This window comes from Gossypium raimondii, chromosome 8 (genome assembly GCF_025698545.1).
Source record: "Gossypium raimondii isolate GPD5lz chromosome 8, ASM2569854v1, whole genome shotgun sequence".
NCBI lineage: Eukaryota > Viridiplantae > Streptophyta > Magnoliopsida > Malvales > Malvaceae > Gossypium > Gossypium raimondii.
Genome location: NC_068572.1, coordinates 22,719,520 through 22,729,952, shown reverse-complemented (window position 1 = coordinate 22,729,952; position 10,433 = coordinate 22,719,520).

Here is a 10,433-nt window from a genome sequence, read left to right as displayed (position 1 = left end):
AATAAATTCATTATAATGGATACCAAATTGAGATTGTGAATGAAGAAAAATATTATATTTCATATGAATCAAAGGAGGATTGGGTTATTTATATTTTGAATCGAACTTTGGACCTTTCGCACCCTAAGTGAAAATCATACCACTAGACCAAATGCCCTGCATTTGAAGATTTTGGCATATTCCCTTAAGTGAATATTGCATAAAATTGTTTGGAAATTAAATTTATTTTAATGACTTAGTGGCATTATAAACTTCACATTGATTTAGACATTTCCAGTTGTAAATGTCACAGTAGTACTTATATGTGGATACAAAGTAAAAGGAATGACAATGAAAAGATCAATTTGTCACAATTTATATTGACATTATTAGTACAATTGAAATGCATGTTAAAGTAAATCAGAAGTTTACTGATACAAATGCATTTACTACTTGGTGTGACCAGTCAGACCATCCTGCATCCAATATGATGCGAAAATTAATTGAGAATTCATATGGACATTCATTAAAAAACTAGAAGATTCTTTAATTTAAAGAATTCTCATTTGTTGCTTGTTCTCAATGAAAATTGATTACTATAAGCTCACTGGCTAAATTTGAGATTTAATGTATTGAATTTCTAAAATTTTTATGGGCCCATTCATCCGCCATGTGGATGGTTTTGATATTATATGATTTTGGTAAATGCATCTACAAAATAATCACGTATGTGTTATCAACTTGTAACCTGTTGTTTGCAAGATTGCTTGTTTAAATAATTAATTTCAAATCATGCAATTAAGATAATTCATCTTGCTAATACTAATGAGTTTATATCTCAATATTTTATTGATTAAGTTTGAATTTTTTAAAAGTTTGTTATTTATGCGCATAATGGTTTAGAGAAATTATTGATTAAACGCCTCTAATTAATGTCTAAACCATTACTTATGAGAACTAAACTTCCTCTTTTAACATGAAATTATGTTAATTTACGTGTTGTATGCATCAAGCCAATAAGTTATAAATACTCTCCATTATAATTCATTTTGACCTTTTCAACATGAAATTATGTTAATTTACGTGTTGTACGCATCAAGCCAATAAGTTATAAATACTCTATTACAATTCATTTTTGATCAAGAGCTAAATATTTCATATCTTTGAATTTTTGTATGTGCATATATGTTCTAATTGCTCCACCACAATGCACAAAAGTGAGTGAATTCTCAAAGAAAGCTGAGAATATATATCAATTACAAGTCTCTTTGTATTATTAGATGTTTTGAATGTATTGGAGATTCAATTATGACATGATTTTTTATTACCACTTTGATTTGATAGTTTTCCTGACATTAGAGGGAGAGAAATAATAACTTGTAATGAGTTAAAGGGAGAGTAATTTGAAACAGAAGTTCAACAAGGGATATCTCATTACAAGTTAACTGTCAGATGTATTTACAAACTTAATGAGAATAACTAAGTTTTATATACCATCTAATATTTTAACTTGAATCAAAGTCTCTGTAGGGCAATCAATTAGAATAAATAATAGACTGATCAGTTCCAAAGATGAAAATTCTTCTAGATGGTCATATAGTGAAGGCGGATGCTCCAAAAGAGACTTAAGACATAACTAATAAGTAAAACTCTAGAAGAGTTTCAGGTACCTAAAACTGAAGATTAATGTAATGGAAATAAAGAAATCTCGATAAGTTATATCAATTTGAGAAAATGTGGAGCCGAATAATAAAAATTGTCGATAATGGTTTTGCATGCAATATTATTGTTGAACTAATGAAATAAGAGGAGAATCTTGAATAAATCTATTGAGAAATATAGATATGGAATAGATTGGTCAAAATAGAAAGATGTAGCTCAAGTACAATTAAATTCGTGGATTTTTTGGAAAAGTAGTCCAAATATCTAAAGGTATAAAGCCAGTAAGGGTACAAATGAAGTAGTTTTGCAAAAGCGGAATAGAAATATGAAGTTTTTTGCTAAGCCCTGGAATTGTTTATGAAAAGATATAATATTCTTTTGTGGTGGATACAATAACCTTTAGATATATTATTAAACTGACAGTTCATAAAAGATTTAACTTATGTCTAATGGTTGTTGTTACAACTTTTATGAATCATTGTATAGTGTAAGGTTTATATTAAAATCCTTGAAGGATTTAGAATGCCGAAGCATATTAAAATTATAGAGAAATTGGTCATTTATGTGAATTGATATAATGTGAACATATGTGGTAGACTTAGTGAATAGTAGTTGAATGAGGATTATAAAATGATCGAAAATACCTATTTGTGTTTTTATAGAAGAATTATGATTAAATTTTTTATGATTATTGTTGAAACCCTGAAGAGATTAAATATATTTCCCCAAAATTTCCTTTACTCATGACTTTCAAAAGAATGGTGATATAAATGATTAACAAATACATTCAAATAGTCATTTGAAAAACTAGTATTCAAGATTGAATACGTAGAATATGAGAAAGTATGTGATGTTTTAGCAAGGGGGAGTAAATACATGTACTCTTTCCCTTAATCAAGGTTTTGTCCCATTGGGTTTTCTTGGAAATGTTTTTAATGAGGTAGCATATTATCTGTATTATAAATATGTGTGCTGTTTTTTCCTTCACTAGGATTTTTTTCCTACAGAGTTTTTATCTTAGCAAGGTTTTAACGAAGCACATTATCTACCAATGGACATCCAAGGGGGAGTGTTATGAATATCTTATTAAGAGGATGTCCATCAAGATCAAGATAAGTTTTGAAGTGCTTTAAATTCTAATAGTCAATAGAAGTAGATCTGTATTTTATTTATACTTCTTATGCCTATAACTAGAGACTTTGGAGAAGCTTTGTAAATATTCTGATTGATCAATAAAATATACTCTCTTTTGCTCTCTTATTTTCTTTGTTCTTTACTTTCATCTTTTTATTTTATAACACCGATTTTTTATAGATTTTAATTTTTAGTAATTTTTATTATTTTTACATATTTAAATTTTTATAATACTTAGCAAATTTTATAAATTTAAAAAGATAGTTTTGCACTCATCTTGAATGAATCTGGTCAACTAGTTGTCTATTTTTTGAATATGGACAAATGGTTGTCTAGGTTCATTGTAGATGTTTATACATTTTTATTAATTTAAAATATTTTTATACGTTTTTTTATTTTTTTTTATTTTTTGCTGATGAGGCATGCTACATCCGCACACATAATTTTCTTAAATTTTTTATTCTTGATGTGGCATGCTAAGTCAACTTTGTTTGACATGTCAGTATGCCATGTCAGCGTCATTTGCCATGTCAACAAAGTTAACAGTCAAAAAGGTTAACTAATGGTTTCCATTAATGGAAGGGTCTAGTTGATTATTTTTGGGGTTCACTAAGGGCTCAATAGGATGAACCTTGTTTTTTTGGCTTCATGACAAATTTGACCACTAACGTTTACATGTTTTGTCAAAATGGCCCTAATTGTATTTTTTGGCCATTAACCTTGGTTTTTTTTCTTCAAACTGTTTTTTCTAACATATTTGATTAAACTACCGTTAAAAAATTTAATGAATATGACGTGGAATATTTTTAATAAGATGTAATTTATTACTTAGGTAACCCAATAAGATAATTACATGTGAAAATAATAAATTAAAAAACATACATGAAATTAAAAAGTAACTCTTAATTTAAAGAAAATAAATGTAATTATCTAAAAAAGTTTCAAAATGAATACATATGTTTGTGTACTGAGAGGTTCCAAAAGATAATTAATAAATCAAACCGAAAATAATAAATGTATGCATTCATTTTGAAAAACTTTTTAGATAATTACGCTTATTTTTTAAATTAAGAGTTTTTTAACTTCATGAATTATTTATTTATTGGGTTGTCTAAGTAATAAATTACATCTCATTAAAATATTCCACATATGAAATTTCACATCATCCTCGTTAACTTTTTAACGATATTTTCATCAAATCAGTAACAAAAAAAACAATTTGAAAAAAAAGAATAATGTTGATGGAGAAAAAAGGCTCAAAAATACAATTAGGGCTATTTTGAAAAAACATGTAAACGTTAGTAGCCAAATTTGTCATTAAGCCTTTTTCTCTAAAGGGGTTAATTGCATTTTTACTTTTTATAAATGACTTTTTGACATTTAAGCCTAAGTAAAAAGTAATATAAAATAATTTAGTTTTTTTTACTTAGTTTGACTTTGGGATTCAAAAATCGAGAATCAAACGAAATAATTAATCAAATCAAGGTCGAAACAAACCAACCTGCCCCACCGACTAAGGGTGGGTTTGGATGGACAATTGGGTGCGGTGCGGTGCGGTGCGGTGCGTTTAGCTTACTTTTTGTCTCACGCTATAGTATCGCTATAGTATCTAATCTCACCGCCACCGCTGTTTTTACACTAACCGCAGGTAAACGCACCGCCCATCCAAACTCACCCTAAATCAAAACCAAAATAACCGATTGTGTCCTTTTTTTTATTATTACTCTCCACTAAAATGGGGAAATAGCCATTTGCTCATGTTTTTTCTTGCTTTTATTCCATCACAAAGGTCAAAGTCAACCTTAAATAAAATCTAATGGCTACCATACTTTCCTAGATATAATTCTCTTCTAATTGAAAATTATATGTATAATCTTTTAGGAAAAGTCTATAGCACCTCTTTAATAATTCTCACATTCACTTTACCCCCAAAATTCACTTTGTGAAATAAATTACACTTTTAGTCCTCATATTTTCACTTCCTTTCAATTTGGTTTATACCTAAATTCTTGATGCCATAATGTAACGTTTAGACTAAAGAAAGGTTATAATAATAATAATAATTGTCGAAACTATTTTTTTTGAAAAACAAAAAAGTTTGTTGTTGACTAAAAAAAATAAAAATAAAATGGGAGTCGCCACCGACCCTTTATTAAGGTGTGATTGGCTCACCTTGAAAATGATTTTGGTCTGCGAAATTTGAGAAAACAGGTTCGGGAGTCGGTTACGCACGAGGAAGGGTTAGCACCCTCGTAACGCCCAAAATTGGTACCGAATCGATTGTTTATTGTCTTAATGTCGAAATTTTGAAAAGATTTTAAAATACGATCCTTTGAAAAGAAAACTTGAGTAAAATGAATTGGGCGATGAGATTCACTTATTTCAAAGAAATAAATTGTCACACTCAGTAAGTTAGAGTGCGAAATTTTAAATCCTCAAAATTAAGTTTATCTCTTGACTTTTAAAACCTATGCATTTTGAGAAGGATATTCAATTATTTGGGTTAAATGAGAAATCAAAACCTAGTAAGTTAGGGTTCAATTTCCCGAAATTCCTAAATATAGAATATTGCCTTTATTTTTAGAAATCTTGAACTCAAGGTAGCAAAATGCCATATCCAATAAGTTAGGATCCAACATTTTGAAATCCCGAGAGAACTTTTATTTTGAACCCGTGTGATTTTATTGCAAAAGAAATACTTGGCTATCTAAATTCAACGAAAAGAATCGAAGCCCAGTAAGTTAGGGCACGATCCTCTCGGGAATCGTGAACACCAAGTATTTTGAAAATTTTTGGAATAAAATGATCTTAATACTTTAAAGCATCATAATGATTTTTTAAAGCCTATGTAGTGCGATTGAACGACAATATACAAGTAAAAGGATAACTTGTAATCTAAACATACACCAACGAATAATAAACAAGCAATAGATAAATTCAAACAAGAATAGCAACAACGATCTTAATAACATTATGCAAATATCAATACCAATATTCAAAAACTAAATAAACCGATTATCAAATTTTAATGAGATACATAAAGATAAAAAAATCAATATATCCTATGTATACAAAGAGATAATTTAATATAAATTGTACATACATATATACGTAATGGTACTATATAAGAATATTATTGCATAGCTTGTTTTAAAATTTAAAATATATAAGTTAATTTTAAAATATATTATTTTCATAAAATGTAAAATTGTGATAACTTTAAGTAATGGTACATGATGAATTTAAAATCATAATACGTAATAAACTTATAATACTAATAATATTTTAAAAAAGGGTAATAATATGTAACAAATTTAAATTTAATGCATTATAAATAATTCTAAAATAATAGTATGACGAATTTATAATACAAATAAAACATATAAACAAAATTAAAGATCAATGTCTAATAAAAGATTTAAAATCACGAAGAATAATAATATATGTATACAAAAAAATTGAATAAAAGGTTTAATCAAAAATAAAAATAAAAAGTAAAAATAACAGCAATAGAAATAATAAAATTAAAGAGAATATTAAAAATAGTAAAAACAACTAAAAATGACTAAATTAAAATTAAAATGTTTGAAAGGACTAAATTGGCTATCGGTTTAAAACTAAGGGACTAAAACAAAATTAGACGCAAAAATCTGAATACTCAAAATCACTCGTGGAAAACGACGCCATTTAAACTTGGGTCCAAGTGAAATCCGACTCAAATATGCGGTATAAATTAAAAAATTGACGGAAATCAAATTGAAACAATACAAAACACAGAGGGGCTCGCTGCGCAAATAGACCAAAAAACCAAAACGCGTAGATCCTGCCCTCGGGTCGGGTCACCACGCGGATCTAAGCCTCTAAACGGCGTCGTATCATGGCCACTGCAACAGGCTCGGAACGACGTCATTTCATTCGTAAAAAAAGAGAGAGGCTAAATTAAGCCTAAAATTAACAGTCACTTATGACTCACAAATCAACCCTAAAAAAAAGTAATAATCTCTTCCCCCCCATGCGCAGTTTCAGACTCAAAACCTTTACCCATCTATCCCCGATTCTAACTGGAGAGGATAAAGGCTTCAACGGCGTACTCCAGAAGGTAGACTTCTCCTCTCCTCCTTTCTTTTCCTTGTTGCTATATGTATATAATAAAAAAATGAAAGAGCCACAAAAAACGCAGGGAAAGAAAATAAGAAAAAGAGAACCACCATAAAAAAATTAATTTTTTTATTTCCTCCTTTCGATACAGTATGCGTCCCCTTACAAATGTTGAAAAATGGCTTTATATAGCCGAAAGTAAAAAGGAAATTACAAAAAATGTATTTCGTTTTTCTCCTATTTTCTTTTTCTTTTTTTTTGCTGCTATTTCTCTTTTTTCGTTCATTCGTCCTCTGTCGCTTTGTGTGTTGCAGGTGTTTGTTGCATTGCAGGTACGGGTACGGAGGCCGTATCGTGACGTGGAGGGCAGTGCACGTGCCAGGGAGGGTTCTGGTGGCTGCGGCGGTGGAGGCTCGCGTGTGGGGAAACGGCGCTAGGAGCTTCTAGGATTCCCTGCCTCTGATTTTGTTTTGGGCTGCATGGTGATTGGGCTAGGGTTTAATGGGTAATTCGGGTTAGGTTTAGTTAGTATTTCGGGTTAGGTATTTTATTTCTATTTGTAATTGAGTTTCAGGCAAATTTTGGGCCAAATTTTGTAGTCTGGACTGTACTAATTGGACCTTTATTTATGTGATATTTTTTATATCTGGGCTTTAATAATTGGGCTCGGGCCGGGCAAAAATGGGATCTTACAATAATAATAATAATAATAATAATAATAATATATTAAAAATTAATTTAGATACAATTCTACTGAAGTAAAAATATTATCATGAATAAACAACTCAACAAGTTTACACATTAGGTATTTTTATGAACTATTATTAATACTTTTAATTATGGCTATTAGAAGTACAACATGTATAATGTAATTGTGCATATAGTTTTCCAAAATTATATTGATTTCGATAAAATATTTTTAATATAATGTTTAAATTAAAAACAAAAAAATATAATTATTTTATTAATAACATTATTGAAATAAAATATTGAAAATTACTTTAGATATGACTTTACCAAAGTAAAAATAGCCTTCGACACTTACAACATATATATTATTTACTTTAGAACTCAAAATAACATTATTATTTAATACATTTATAATATAACTAGTTGGGTCCAAATTGATATTTGAACAAGACACAAGCAGTAGTAGAAGTAGGGCCAAAAATAGTTCCAACTACTTTAGGCACAGAAATGTAAAGTGCAGAAAAGTAAAGAATAGAATAGTTGTTTATGCAGTTCGGTTTCGTTGCATCTACGTGGCCTTGCCCAGATAGAATATTCACTATCTTAGCTCTTTGTACAAAAACTGAATCCAAGCTTTAACACTCACCAGTATTAATATCTCGCTTTTGTACCTAAGATCTAAACATCTCCCCTCTAAGTTTTCCCCTTGAAAATTTAGGACACTTTAACCAAGTAGTACACTTGATTATTACAAAAAAATGAACTCTTTGTTTTAAGTTCCTCATTGAAAGAAATAGGTGCTCTCTTTTCTTTTATACAAAACCTATACAATTTCACATGCTTTCTATAAGTATAGACTTACTAACATAATCCAATCTATACATTTAATTATCCTTTAACGTAAGGAAGATAAATAAGAAATAAATCACAAAAGATAAGTCTTTCATTTAGCAAAAGATATCTTCCCATTATTCAACTTGATTCGATCCATAGTTTTAGGGATGTAAATTGAGTTCGATTCAATCCCAACAAATCTTCAAAACACCAAGAATTAATAGATTAGATATCAAGGATGGGCTGACAAGAATCATAATCATCCAAGTATATCACAACCCAAAATATTATTTTCTAAAATTTCCCAATCTAAACATGGTATCTTTCCAGATTCTCAATGCTAGAGGCAGTTGACACTGTTCTAAGCATTAGATGAAAAATGGCTTAACAATCTCTGTATTTAGAATTTTTTTAATAGAACATATTAGGAGAGCATTTCAACCAACCATAACAATGCTCGCCCTCAGCAACAACCCTTAATACTTCATACTACAACTATTAATATAACCAAGCAAAATAACCATTAATGCATTTTGAAACAAACCACCATTAATAATCACAATACTTAAGGTTCACACCATAGTTCTAGCTGATAGCATAAGGTCCAAAATATAACAACCATCCAGAATTACAGTTAAGAGTATGAAGATACAATCCAACAACAAGTTGTAGTAGAAAGCTGACCAGTCGTCTTCTCAAAATCAACAAAAGAATTGTAGGCTAGAAGTAGAAAAATAATCATACCAAATCAGAAGAGGAAGCCTGATCAAATCATTATATTTATAGCATTCCTATCAATGCTTCCTTCAATTCAAAATCTCTCTTTCTACCTAATACTCCCTATATTTCTTCAATAGATTTGCCAAACTTCAATGAAGCAACTTGGAAAGCAGGCCACTTCTCAAGGATATTGTACGACCAACATTGGCTTCGAGCTATTGAATGGATTTCTCTTGGGAGGCAATCTCAACATCAAGGTGATGGAGCATTTGTTGTTCAAAGGTTGAGAGATTAATAGTAGTGCCTTCCTCAGTGGCCACTCCTATTGGCACTGGTTTTTTTTCTACTGCTTCAAGACCAGTTTTAGGTATAACAACTTTATTTTTTCCTTCAACCCACTTGTAGGAGAACTTCAACTTCGCAAGCTTTCTCTCATACTTTTTAGTAGCCAAAACAACTTTAGAATTTTCATTATACAAAATCTGAAAAATGAGAGAAGGAAATGGAAGACTTAACTTGTTGTAGACCCTATCTGCATGCTTGATTATCTCCTAAAAGATGATCTCCCCCAAATAAAATAGTTCTGTACTGTAGATTTCCCTAAAAAAGGTGGCCATTCTTTTTGTCACTATGTTCCTTTGGCTATTAAGAATCCAGTTTCTCATGGCAAGGCAAATAGACCAGCATAAGTAGGCTTAAAGGTGGAAGCTTGCAATTTAGTTGCTTGACATGTAAGGCGAACACCATTTGTAACAACCCGTTTTTCACTAGTGTCGAAAATAGTGGTTTCGGGGCCACCAAATCGGACGAGTAAATTTGTAAATATTATATTTATTATTTACAAGTTAATTGTGACTTTGAAAAGTTTTTTGATATAGTGATTTTTGTTTTATAAGCGATTTATTAAGTTTAATTGGTTAGACCCTAAGGTTAAGTGGTTTTAGAAAATGAGGATCAGGGCCTCGTTTCTAAAAACCGAGGCTTAAATATTTTTATAAATATTTATGGAGTGTCATTAAGGTGGTATTAAAGTTTTGTTGAAAAATTTTAAGTTTCGATAGTTAATTAATTAAAAAGGACTAAATCATAAAATAAGTAAAAATTGATCATTATTTGATTTGAGTGATTAAATTGTTAATTGAATAAAGGAAAAGGGAATTAAATGGTAATCAGACCATTCAAGAGGTCAGTGGACGGTTTTGGGCAACTAAAAGCATGAAATTGGATGATAATTTAAGTGGACAAAATGGTAATTTTGTAATTAAATTAATTAAAATAAAACCAAAATCCATTATCATCTTTTACAACCTATCTTC